The sequence below is a fragment of the Mobula birostris genome, chromosome 6 (assembly GCF_030028105.1).
Source record: "Mobula birostris isolate sMobBir1 chromosome 6, sMobBir1.hap1, whole genome shotgun sequence".
NCBI classification, from domain to species: Eukaryota; Metazoa; Chordata; class Chondrichthyes; order Myliobatiformes; family Myliobatidae; genus Mobula; species Mobula birostris.
This window is the reverse complement of record NC_092375.1, coordinates 188,085,084-188,099,359: the sequence shown is the minus strand read 5'-3', so window position 1 is coordinate 188,099,359 and position 14,276 is coordinate 188,085,084. Positions and strand designations below refer to the sequence as shown.

The 14,276-nt window shown below is 42.6% G+C and overlaps 1 protein-coding gene across 4 annotated transcripts in view; it reads right to left on the bottom strand.

Moving 5' to 3' along the window:
* tgfbr2l (transforming growth factor beta receptor-like) overlaps positions 1 to 14,276 on the bottom strand; it is a 138,357-nt gene that overhangs the window by 118,942 nt on the left and 5,139 nt on the right. For 3 of the 4 annotated variants that reach the window (XM_072262089.1, XM_072262086.1, XM_072262090.1), the window contains exon 2: positions 9,744 to 9,920. The gene's annotated coding sequence lies outside the window, so the exon portion shown is untranslated. The remainder of the gene's footprint in view (positions 1 to 9,743; positions 9,921 to 14,276) is intronic. The other variant, XM_072262088.1, reaches the window with a different exon arrangement.

Sequence of the window (14,276 nt, the reverse complement as noted above, 5' to 3'; positions counted from 1 at the left end):
GAAAATTGATGTTTCATGCTGATATCTGATCATCTTTCCATGACCTGCTCCTTTAATATCTTTTTTACTGTGCAAACTGACATTTCTGCTTCCCATTTGATCCTGGATGATACAGGGAAATTTTATCTATAAATATGGCTATATCTCATTTTCATCTTTACATAGACCTGTCATAAGGAGGTGGCTGGGAACGGACCCAAGTGCAAGACACAGACACTGAAGTACTAGGGACAGGACTAGGATACAGGATGAGGGCTAGGACATGGACACTAAAACCAGAAACCCGGAACAGGACTGGACGAGACAGCTAGGAGCCCGGGCTTGGACTCCAAGCCAGAGACTGGACAAGGACCCAGAACCTGGGTCTTGCCTCTGGCTTGGACCCCAGAACTAGGCAAGGACATGACTTGGCTGGCAGGCAGGATGAGGCTGGAGTCTTCAGACTTGGGGCGAGGCCGGAGACCAGAGACTTGAGGCAAGACAGAGAACCAACCGCAGGTAACGACAAGACGGCCTGGCTTACCCGACGGAGGCAAGGGACAGGAGGGGACAGAACCAACCGCAGGGTAACGGCAAGATGGCCTGACTTACCCAACGGAGGCAGGGAACAGGAAGGGGCAGAACCAACTGCAAGGTAACGGCAAGATGGCCTGACTTACCCAACAGTGGCAAGGGACAGGAAGGGACAGAACCAACCGCAGGGTAACAGAAAGACAGCCTGACTTACCCGGCGGAGGCAAGGGACAGGAAGGGAGCTAGGTACAGGGTGGCTCCAAGACAAGACTACAGGCGAGGCGAGGCAAGAGTTACCGGCAAGACAACACAAGAACTTCAAGCGAGGTGAGGCGAGAGTTACCGGCAAGACAAGGCTTCAGGCAAGGAAACAAGGGGCAGGGGCAGGGGCAGGGGCAGGGGCAGGGGAAGGGGAAGGGGAAGGGGAAGGGGAAGGGGAAGGGGAAGGGGAAGGGGAAGGGGAAGGGGAAGGGGAAGGGGAAGGGGAAGGGGAACAAGAAGTAAGGACAAGAATAATCCAGCAGCCACACCCTGGTCTCTGGAGGTATTTATGCAGCCAGCCCCAACAAGAATCAGCTGCCTTAATTAGTGCTCAACAGGAACAGAAACAGGGTAGACAGGAAAACCTGGAGCAAGGGTCGATGGACCGGACTGTGAACCGGAATGCGGACTTTACGGACTGGACCATGACAAGGCCTAACCTTGTCGCTTACTGCATTTGTACACATTTGTTTGTTTTTCAAAGCTTGACAATATGTTGTTTGAGGTAGTATGGTCAAGCTTTTTTTTTAAAATCTTGACAACTATAACTATATATATATACACTATATAAAAAGTTAAATATATGTATATTTATTACTGTAACTTACAGTTTTTATCATTCAGTATTGTTGTACTGCTGCTGCAAAACAACAAATTTCACGACATTTGCCAGTGATATTAAACCTGATTCTGATTCTAATTCTGATAAAGCCCTTTGAACTCTTCCTCAAGATTCTGAAGGTTTTCCTCCACTATCACAGTTGCAATTATAAAGTCACAAACAGTACTGAACCCTGGTGCACCTGACCCAGTCACCTCCAATGTTTGTGGTGATGATTCTACGCCTTAATGGTAGCTTGGTAATGAGTATTTTAAAAATGTTGTTTTTCTTGTCTTCATTGAGCCAGTGGAATTTAAAAACACTCTTCATTCTGTTCATTTTCCTCAATGTTATGAAAACCACTTTTCTTTCCCTTTCTCTTCCACTGGGATAAGGTTTTAGAGACCTGGAGAGTTAAAGCACAGAAACAGACCCTTTGGCTCACTGAATACACACTGCCCATAAATCACCCATTTACACTAAACCAGGTTACTCGACTTGCCTTTCTTAATTACATTTTTTTTGTAAATGTTCTTTTTTCTGAACCTTTGAACCTTTTTTCCTTCTATTATGCTCAAGACAGCATCTCAAACTTGTGGTGCTGCCAAAATTAATCCAAAGCTTTGCAGACTCATCCAGCTAAGCAGTCATGTACTCATGTGAGCTTCTCAATAACCCTGGTAGTTTTGAGGGCAGTGACTATTCTGAATCAGAATGAGAAGCAGATTTAATACCTCCAGCATTACGTGTGAAATTTGTTGTTATACGGCAGTAGCACATTACAATATATAATAATAAAAACTGTAAATTACAGCATTAAGTATATACAGTATATATTATAAAGTTAAAATAAATAAATAGAGCAAAAAGAGAGAAAGAGAGAGTAATGAGGTAATGTTCAGAAATCAGATGGCAGAGAGGAGAGGGCAGCACAGTAGCATAGTGGTTAGCACAATGCTTTACAGTATACAGTACATGCGTCCCAGGTTCATTTCTCGCTTCTGCCTGTAAGGGGTTTGTACATTCTCCTTGTGACCATGTAGGTTTCCTCTGGGTGCTCCAGTTTCCACCCACCATCCAAAGACGTACTGGTTGGAAGGTTAATTGGTCATTGTAAATTGTCCAGTGATTAGGCTAGGGTTAAATTGGGGGTTGTTGAGTAGTATGGCTTGAAGGGCTGGGAGGATCAATTCTGCACTGTATTGCAATCAATAAATAATAAATAAATAAAAATGCTATTCCTCAAACGCTGAGTGCATGTCTTCAGGCTCCTGTACCTTCTTCCTGATGGTAGCAATGAGAAGAGGGCATGTTCTGGGTGATGGAGGTCCTTAATGATGGATGCTGACTTTTTGAGGCATCACTCCTTGAAGATGTCCTGGATCCTATGGAGGCTAGTGCCCAGGATGGAGCTGACTGAGTTTACAACTTTCTGCAGCTTATTTCAATCCTGTGCAATGCGCCCCACAACGTACCAGACAATGGTGCAGCCAGTTAGAAGGCTCACCACAGTACATATGTAGAAATTTGCAAGTGTCCTTGTTGACATACTAAATCTCCTCAAACTCCTAGTGAAATATAGCTGCTGTCATGCCTTCTTTGTAATTGCGTTGGTCTGTTGGGCTCAGGATAGATTCTTGGAGATGTTGACACCTCAAGAACTTAAAATTGCTCACCATCTCACCTTCACTGTCAGTACACTATGTAAATTCTGAACTGCTAACAAAATAATAAAATCCATTACGAAACATGAGACACAGGAAAAACTCAGGCAAAGTGTGTGTGTAGTTTATTTCAGGTTCTTAGCAAATTGCCTATGCATACATCAGTACACGTGAAATAGATCACACATATTTACATAAACTGCATCAATCAACCTTAAAATGCATTAGGAGTTCCTCAGGCTGAAAATCACACCCTAACTCACTCTTAAAAAGTAATGACGACTATTTTGTTCATAGGTCTAAGCCGCCAACTGGCAAATGTGGGAGAGCTTAATACAAATATATTTCAGCATAAGTAAATAATTTTTATAGTTGATTTATTTTGAAATGTAGCAGATTTCACACTAACTTAGTTGATGCATGGTATCCTTTTATGATTTGTTGTTCTAATATGAGTGTCACAGATTGAATACAAATTAATATTTCAACTACCAACCTGCGACAGACTGCATGTAGTGCAGATTTAAGCAAAACAAAACTGCTTTTACTTCTTCTGGCTCCCATTTGGCTAGGTCTATATAAAACTTCCCCAGAGCACATGGCTGTTTACAACTACGGGGGAAACCTCTCTCAACAGTTGAAGAATGCAATGAACTTCCAGTAATATGATGCCCCAAAGGACTCTACAGCCAACTTTTGAAGTTTCATTATTGTTGCAGTGCAGGGAAAAAACTGGAGATCATTTGCACACTGCATGGCTGCTGAATTTGTATTACGGAAGCTATTTGATGAATAGATACTGAGCAGTAAAAGGTATTCTGTTTCTCTTCAGATGGTTTCCAGGAATTTTTTACATTTACCTGTTAGGACAGACAAGGTGTTATTTTAATGTTTCACCTGGAAGTTGCCACCCCGATATTGCAGCACTTTACCAGCATTACACTGATGTCTCAGATTGGATTATGTGCTCAATTTGGTATGGTACATTTTTAGCTTTACCTTTTAAAATTGGCTGATGAATCACAAAAAGAAATTGAAAGAAGAAGCAAGAAGATGGAAAATATGAGTAAATCAGCAGGAAAATTAATAAAATATTTTAAGAGTTTCCACAAGTATGTAAGAAGAGATGAGCAAAAGTAATTACAGATTCCTTAGAGACAGAGACATAGAATATTACAACAGAGAATAGAAAATGGCTGAAATGTAGAACGACAACTTTAAAATTGTTTTCACAGTAGAATTCATAGACAATAGAGAAGAAATTCTGGTGAATCAGGAGTCTAATTAAAAGCACTTATTTACCTATCTATATATTTATTGAGATACAGTGTGGGATAGGTCCTTCTGGCCTTTCAAGCCTTGCCACTCAGCAATCCCCTTAATTTAATCCTTGTCTAATCATGGGACAATTTACAATGACCGATTAACCTAGCAACCAGTGCATCTTTGGCGTGTGGGAGGAAACTGGAGCACCTGGACAAAAGCCACGTGGTCACAGGGGGAACATACAAACTCCTACAGGCAGCGACGGGAATTGAACACTGCTCGTAAAGCATTGTACTAGCCACTGGGCTAGCATGCCGCCCCTGGAAAGTAGCTGGCACAATGTTTATTGATTGCTTGAAGTTCAACAATTATGGCTTGGCCTTTTTTTCTGAGAGGGCGTTTATTTCAATGACATATCAGCAGAATTTATATTGAGAGGATAATGTAAAGGGGTGATCCCTTGTTTGATCCAGGGTCTGGCACTTGTCACAGAGATGGGTCTGATATGCTACTTTTGGATTAAGTGGTCACATTAACACTGACTGTTTACTCTGGTCCGTAGATGCTGCCTGGCCTGCTGAGTTCCTCCAACATTTTGTGTGCATTACCTAGATCCTGTTCAGACGCTTCTTAGGACAACCCATGTCCATCAAAGCAGGTGAAATCCTAAGGAAACTTGCCATTGTTTCATTCAGCGTATTTGGTCTGGACTTAACTCCACTTGTTGAGGAGAGGGTGGCAGGAATATAAAGGGTTCCCTAAAACTGTGTTTTGAGTTGGGGTTCAGACAGCACCTGCTAAATTGGGAAGTGTGGATTACAACATTTCACACAGCTTCAGTGTCACAGCATCTCAGCGAATGTGAACAGGGTATTGTCAGCTGCACCGTCAATCAGAAAATAGTCAAAGAAATGAAAAGGAAATACTGAGGAAATTGAAGAGACTAAAAATGGACAAATCATTCTCTTCACCACAGTGTACTATGCCTGTATTAGTCATCAGCTATAAAATGCACTGTGGCAATTCACCGACAACCCCCCCCCCCCATCTTTTTATTCTGGCATCTTCCCCTCTTATTCCAGTCCTGAAGAAGGGTGTTGGCCCAAAACGTTGACTGCTTATTCATTTCCATAGACACTGCCTGACCTGTGGAGGTACCCCAGCAGTTTTAGTGTGTTACCTGAAAATGCATCCCGATTTTACATGTCATACCACTGCTGTTGCATCACTGCATGAAGATTTTGGAATGCCCTGCTTAATCAAGTCATGAAAGAAAGGACTGCAGCAGTCCAAAAAGTCAACTCACCACAATTTTCTTCGAGGTATTTAGGGATTGGCATTAGGACCATAAGATATAAGAGCATAATTAGGCCACTTAGACCATTGAGCCTGCCCCACCATTTCCAATTTTCCTCTCTGTCCAGTCTCCAGCCTTCTCTCCATATCCCTTCATGCCCTGACCAATCAAGAATCTATCAACCTTTACCTTAAATATAGATAAAGACTTGGCCTCCACAGCTGCCTGCGGCAAAGAATTCTACAGATTCACCACGCTCTGACTAAAGAAATTCCTCCTCATCTCTGTTCTAAAAAGACACCCCTCTATTCTGAGGCTGTGTCCTCTGGTCTTAGACTCTCCCAACATAGGAAACATCCTCTCCACATCCACTTTCACCATTCGATAGGTTTCAATGAGGTCTCCCCTCATTCTTCTAAATTCCAGTGAATACAGGGACAGAGCCATCAAAGGCTCTTCATATAACAAGCCACTTAAACGTGGAATAATTTTCGTGAACCTTTGAAAACTCCCTGATTTCAGCACATCCTGTCTAAGATAAGGGGCCCAAAACTGGTCACAATACTCAAAGTGAGGTCTCACCAGTGATTTATAAAGTCTCAACATTATGTCCTTGCTTTTATATTCTCGTCCTCTTGAAATGAATGCTAAAATTCCATTTGCCTTCCTCACCACAGACTCAACCTAAAAATGAACCTTTAGGGAATCCTGCTTAAGGACTCCCGAATCCCTTTGTGTCTCAGTTTTTTCTCCATTTAGAAAATAGTCAATCCTTTCATTTCTTCTGCCAAAGTGAATGATCATACACTTCCTGACATTGTATTCCATCTGCCATTTCTTTGGTCATTCTCCTAATCTGTCTAAGTCCTTCTGTAGCCTCTCTACTTCCTTAAAACTTCCTCCCCCTCTGCCTATCTTCATAGCATCTGTAAACATTGCAACAAAGCCATCAATTCCAGTATCAAAATCATTGACATATACATAATAAGAATCCGTCCCAACACAGACTCCTGTGGAACATCACTAGTCACAGGCATCCAACCAGAATGGCTCCCTTTATTCCCACTCTTTGCCTCCTGCCAATCAGCCACTGCTTAATCCATGATAGAAGCTTTCCTGTAATTAAATGGGCTTGTAGTTTATTAAGCAGCCTCAGGTGTGGCACTTTGTCAAAGGCCTTCTGAAAATTCAAGTACACAACATCAACCGATTCTTCTTTGTCTATTCTGCTTGTTCTTTCTTCAAAGAATTTCAACAGATTTGTCAGACAAGATTTTCATTGAGGAAACCATGCTGACTATGGCCTATTTTATCAGAATCCTGGGGTGTACACCATCTGGTCAAGATGACTTATCTACCTTCAAATCTTTCAGTTTCCCAAGAACCTTCTCTCTAGTTATGGTAACCTCACACATTTCATACCTGGCACTTTCACCATACTGCTAGAGTCTTCCTCAGTGAAGACTGATGCAATATACTTGTTCTGTTCATCCACCATTTCATTGTCCCCCATTACGACTTCTCCAGCATCATTTTCCAGCAGTTCGATATCCATTCTCACCTCTATTCTACACTTAATGTATCTGAAGAAACATTTTGTATCTTCTTTAATACTATTGTCTAGCTTACTTTTGTATTCCATCTTTAGCTTCATAATGTCTTTTTTGTTGCCTTCTGTTAGTTTTTAAAAGCTTCCAAATCCTCTAGCTTCCCACTAATTTTTTGCTCTATAATATGCCTTCTCTTTGACTTTTATCTTCCCTTTGACTTCTCTTGTTAGCTACAGCTGTGTCATCTTTCCTTTAAAATACTTCTTCCTCTCTGGGATGTATGCCTTTCCAATTGCTTCCATAAATTCCAGCCATTGCTGATCTGCCATCTTCCCTGCCAGTGTTCTTTTCCAATCAATTCTGGCCAACTCCTCTCTCATGCCTCCATAATTCCCTTTACTCCACTTTAATACTGATACATCTGACTTAAGCTTCTCCTTCTCAAATGTCAGGGTGAATTTGATCATATCATGAGTTCTTTTACCTTAAGTCTCTAATCAATTCTGGTTGATTACACAACACCCAATCCAGAATAGCTGATCCCTAGTGGGCTCAACCGCAAGCTGCTCTAAAAAGGTATCTTATTGTCATTCTAGAAATACCCCTCCTGGAATTCAGCACTGACCTGATTTTCCCTATCTACCTGCCTATTGAAGTCCCCCATGACTATTGTAACATTGTTCTTTTGGCATGCATTTTCTATCTCCCATTGTAATTTGTTGACCACATCCTTACTATTGTTTGAGGGTCTGTATACAACTCCCATCAGGGTCTTTTTACCCTTGCAGTTCCTTAGCTCCACCCACAATAACTCAACACTTTCCACCCTATGTCACCTCTTTCTAATGATTTGATTTCATTTTTTTACTAACAGAGCAATGCCGCCCCCTCTGCCTACCTGCCCGTCCTTTTGACACAAGGTGTATCCTTGGACATTAAGCTCCCAGCTATAATCTTCTTTCAGCCATGATTCAGTGATGCTTACAACATCATACCTGCCAATTCGTAACTATGCTGCAAGTTCATCTATCTTTGTCCGTATACTGTGCGTACACGTATAACACCCTTAGTCCTGTATTCATTCTTGTCGATTTTCTTTGCCTCTTACCTTGCCACTCATGCTGTTGACTGCAATTTTGCCCTATCAAAAGCCTCTCCTCACTGCACATTGCCTCTATTTGTCAAACAGCTACCTCATCTTCAGCACTATTATCCACCTTTCCTATGATGCTTGTTGCATTGAAAAATATGCAGCTCAGGACACCAGTTGCACCATGCTCAACCTTTGGATTTTAACTTTGTCTGAGGTCTTACCTACATCTGCCTCCACAACCTCTCAACTAACTGTTCTGGCATTCTGGTTCCCAACCCCCTGCAACTCTAGTTTAAACCCTACCATGCAGCATTAACAAACATTCCTGCTAAGATATTAGTCCCCTTCCAGTTCAGACGCAAACCATCTCTTCTGTACAGGTCCCACCCTCCCTGGAAGAGAGCCCAATGATCCAAAAATTTTATGCCCTCCCTCCTACACCAACTCCTTAAATGCTGGACTTGCTAGCAATGGCCATAACTCCAGGGATGATGCTGAAAGACATCCTGGGATGCGCTCGTACTCATCATCAGTGATGTAACCTGGGATCATCGGAAGCTTTGGGTCTTTCAACATCAGACACCCTCACCCAGGCAGCACAGCCAGGGTTGATCAGACCCTGGCTTCAGCCCCAGCAGCATTGGCCCACGGGTCACATCTCTTGATCCATAGCCATCTGGAGGCTCGCTCAGTGTGATAGTCCTGATGACTCTTCTTTTTGCAGACCCCATAATGCCAAGGAAAGAGTAGGTTCTGCAGACCTCCACACCCCGACTCTATAGGCTCGCATCATGCCCTCCTCCCCGTCTTTGGCACTGTTCTACCAGATCCTGGTATTTAGCTTCCTTATGCTCAGATGCCTCCTCAATCTGGTCTTCCCAAGGTACTGCCTGTTCTACCCCATGACCACCTGTTTTGAGATTTCTGACAGAATGCCTGTCAATTAAATCTCTGAATTCTATGTGTTGGAGCTTTGAATTTACAGCTCCCTATGTATAATCAGTCTATAGTACTTCAATTATTCACAAGTCATTTAATCATGATTGGAGATTTCATATCAACACACAAAATTAATATTTAAGTAAGTTCAGTGAATGGAGGATCATATCTCATTTGAAGTATTAAATATGCATAAATACAGATTAAACATGTTGTGTAATGACAGTAATTTTATGTCAATATAAATGAAATGCAATGTCTATGGATTAGAATAAGTTACTGTTGACAGTTAAACACAATGCCATGCATTCTCTAGTCAAAATCTGGTGGCCATGTATATGTGAAAAAAGGGACATCTTCTCTCTGAACCCCTTGTGTATTATGCATGTTTCAATGCTGAATTACTTCAGCTTCTGTTGGAATATTCTTTTGAATACATACATAGCTCTTCAGATTTCTCAGTCTGGAGGCAGAAGTCCCATCCAATTTTACATCCTGTCTGGCATTGTATTTGCATATTTGAGCTAAGAATTTTAGATTAATTTATATGCATAAGCACCTGAAGGGATAAGCCAATGTACTCCACAATACCTTCCATTCTTCTATTTCCTCCATCTACAACTTTCACGAATTCCCACAGCCTCTGATGACTCTGTGACTTCAAACTCTGAGGCTGATGTGAGGGCGTCCTTCAGGATGGTGAACTCACCAAAAGCATTTGGCCCAGATTGGGTACCTGTCCAAATAATGAAGACCAGAGCTGATCAAATGGCTGGAGTGTTCACTAATATACTTAACCTCCTGTTTCATCAGAGTCAGGGAGCCACCTCCTTTAAGCAGGCTTCAACTATACCAGTGCCTCAATGAATATTGACCAGTAGCACTTACATCTACTCTGATGAAGTACTTTGAGAGGTTGGTGATGAAGCATATTAACTCTTGTCTGAGAAGTGACTTGGATCCACACCAATTTGCCTACCGGCCCAACAGATCAACTGCAGATGCCATTTCATTGGCTCTTCACTCAACCCTGAGACATCTAGCAAGTGAAGGTGCATATATCAGGATGCGCTTCATTGACTACAGCTTGGCATTCAGTACTCTCATCTCCTCAAAATTGATCAATAAACTTCAAGACCGAGGTTTGAATATCTCCTTGCGCGACTGGATCCTCGATTTTCTCACTTACAGTCCCCAGTCAGTTCCAATTAGCAACATCATCTCCTCCACAACTCCATCAGCACAGGTGCACCACAAGGCTGTGTACTTAGCCCCTTGCTCTACTTGCTTAATACTTACGACTGTGTGGCTAAGCACAACTTCAATACTATATTTAAATTTGCTGACGACACCACTGTCGTAGGCAGAATCAAGGGTGGTGGCAAATCAGCATCTAGAAGGGAGATTGAAAATCTGGCTGTGTGGTGCCACAACAACCTCTCACTCGATGGCAGTAAAATCAAAGGCCTGATTATAGACTTCAGGAGGAGGAAACTGGAAGGATATGAGCCATTCCTCATCAGGTGCTCAGAGGCGGAGAGGGTCAGCAACGTCAAACTCGGTCTTATCATTTCAGAAGATCTCTCCAGGGTCTAGCACTTAAGTGCCATTAGGAAGAAGGCATAGCAGCATCTCTACTTTCTTATAAGTTTGCGAGGATTCAGCATGTTATCTAAAATGAAGACAAATTTCTGTAGATGTGCGGTGGTGTGTATATTCAGTGGTTGTACCATGGCCTGGTATGGAAGCACAAGTGCCCTTGAATAGAAAAGCCTACAAAAAAGCAGTAGGTACAGCCCTGTCCATCATGGGTAAAGCTCTCCCACCAATCAGCACAGCTCCAAGGAACATTGTCAAAGGAAAGTAGCATTCGTCATCAATGACCCCCTCACCCAGGCCATGTATTCTTCTCACTGCTACCATCAGGAAGGAGGTTCAGGAGCCTCAGGACCCCCACCACCAGGTTCAGGAACTTTAATTAACTCTCAACCACAGGCTCTGGAACCACAGGGGATAACATCACTCACCCCAACACTGAACTGTCCCCAGAACAGATGGAGTTTCTTTCGTCATCTCATGTTCTTGATATCTATTGCTTATTTATTTATTACTAAAATTTTGCTATTTATTTTCTTTTTGTATTTGCGCAGATTGTTGTCTTTAGCACACTGGTTGTTTGCTCATCTCGTGGTGTGCACTTTTACTGTGAATGCCTGCAAGTAAATGAATCTCGGAGTTGTATATGGTGACATATATGTACTTGAATATAAAAATTTACTTTGAACTTTGAACATCCATTCTGATAATGTCATCCTCCTTTTCAGTTATTTATGAATGCCTCTCCCACATATCCATTCCATTTCCTGCACTTGTGTTCTCACCCTGTCTCCTCTCCACCAGTATGAGGGTATGTTCTCCACGTCCCAACCTTCCGTCTTCCTTCTCCTCTATATTAAACACTTTGCACATGATAATTTCAAACACTCAGTACATGATACTATCACCAGACATATTTTCTCTCTCTTTCCTTTCCAGAGATCCAAAAGGATATTTCAGCTGACATTCTTGGGCCGTTCTTTCATTGTTATTTATACACAAATCCTTCCTGTGTCACAACGTGTGACGTAACACCTACACTTTTACCTCTTTCCTTTCTACTGTGCACGCCCACATAATCTGAATGGAATCAGATTCAATAATACTGGCGTATGTCGTGAAATTTGTTGTGATACAGGAGCAGTACATTGCAATACATAATAATAACAAGAGAGGGAGAGGGAGAGGGACAGGGAGGGGGGAGAGAGAGAGAGAGAGTGAGAGTGAGAGAGAGAGAGAGAGAGAGAGAATGGATGAGAATAAATATGAATGAATCTATGTCCTGGGTGAAGGGTGACCTAAATAATGGATGTTGCCTTTCTGAGGCATCAGTCCTTGAAGATGTCCTGAATGCTGTGGATGCTAGTGCCCATGATGGCGCTGACTGAGTTTACAACTTTCTGCATCTTATTTTGATCCTGTGCAATGCCCCCCCCCCCCATACCAGATGGTGATGCAGCCAGTTAGAGTGCTCTCCAGGGTACATCTGTAGAAATTTGCGTGTGTCTTTCCATGAGAAGGAACAATTACTTTGAATGTATAATACCTTACTTGCTGCTTGCTATGAATTTTTCTAGATTAATAGAACTAAGTGCAGATTGGATTGCTTGTTGGCACCTCCACTCAGTGACATGATATGATTCTCATCTTCCAGTCACTGGCTACCTTAATTCCCTGTCTAGCTCTCACTCTGATCTCTCAATCTTGGACCTCCTACATGACTCCTGTAAAAGCCAGTGCATGCTTGGACTTGACGCATAACATGCTCTTCTCCAACTGGGCACATTGCAGCCTTCCAGATGCAGAAATAAGTATTCAGATATTCAGCATTTTCAATTTTTTTATTTCAGATTTCCAGAATTTTCCTTTGGCAAATTCAGATAATGTTCATTTCTTCCTCAATTTACTTGTCCACAAGACAACCCCCTCTTTCCCCTTACTTGTCCCATTTGCAGTCTCTGCAGGTACAGTCCAACCTGTTGAATGTTTTGAGCCTATTTCTTTTTACTTAGGCTACATGATTGTGTTCACACCCTTTTCCTCAGCTTCTTGCCCTCACCCCCACTCTTCAATCTCCTCTTCCATCTCCCCCTGTACCTTCCTTTCCTTACCCAATCTTTCCCTCATAACCCCACTTCTATAGAACATAGAACATAGAATAGTACAGCATAGTACAGGCCCTTTGGCCCACATTGTTGTGCCGACCCTCAAACCCTGCCTCCCATATAACTCCCCCTCCCACCTTAAATTCTTCCATATACCTGTCCAGTAGTCTCTTAGGTTTCACTAGTGTATCTGCCTCCACCACTGACTCAGGCAGTGCATTCCACACACCAATGACTTTCTGAGTAAAAAACCTTCCTCTACTATCCTCTTTGAACTTCCCACCTCTTACCTTAAAGCCATGTCCCCTTGTATTGAGCAGTGGTGCCCTGGGGAAGAGGCGTTGGCTATCCACTCTATCTATTCCTCTTAATATCTTGTATACCTCTATCATGTCTCCCCTCATCCTCCTTCTCTCCGGAGAGTAAAGCCCTAGCTCCCTTAATCTCTGATCATAATGCATACTCTCTAAACCAGGCAGCATCCTGGTAAATCTCTGTACCCTTTCCAATGCTTCCACATCCTTCTTATAGTGAGGCAACCAGAACTGGATATAGTACTCCAAGTGTGGCCTAACCAGAGTTTTATAGAGCTGCATCATTACCTCGCAACTCTTAAATTCTATCCCTCGACTTATGAAAGCTAACACTCCATAAGTTTCCTTAACTACCCTATCTACCTGTGAGGCAACTTTCAGGGATCTGTGGACATGTACCCCCAGATCCCTCTGCTCCTCCACACTACCAAGTATCCTGCCATTTACCTTGTACTCTGCCTTGGAGTTTGTGCTTCCAAAGTGTACCACCTCACAATTCTCTGGGTTGAACTCCATCTGCCACTTCTCAACCCACTTCTGCATCCTATCAATGTCTCTCTGCAATCTTCGACAATCCTCTACACTATCTACAACACCACCAACCTTTGTGTCGTCTGCAAACTTGCCAACCCACTCTTCTACCCCCACATCCAGGTCATTAATAAAAATCACGAAAAGTAGAGGTCCCAGAACCAATCCTTATGGGACGCCACTAGTCACAACCCTCCAATCTGAATGTACTCCCTCCACCACAACCCTCTGCCTTCTGCAGGCAAGCCAATTCTGAATCCATCTGGCCAAACTTCCCTGGATCCCATGTCTTCTGGCTTTCTGAGTAAGCCTACTGTGTGGAACCTTGTCAAATGCCTTACTAAAATCCATATAGATCACATCCACTGCACTACCCTCATCTATATGCCTGGTCACCTCCTCAAAGAACTCTATCAGGCGTGTTAGACACAATCTGCCCTTCACAAAGCCATGCTGACTGTCCCTGATCAGACCATGATTCTCTAAATGCCCATAGATTCTATCTCCAAGAATCTTTTCCAACAGCTTTCCCACCACAGATGTAAG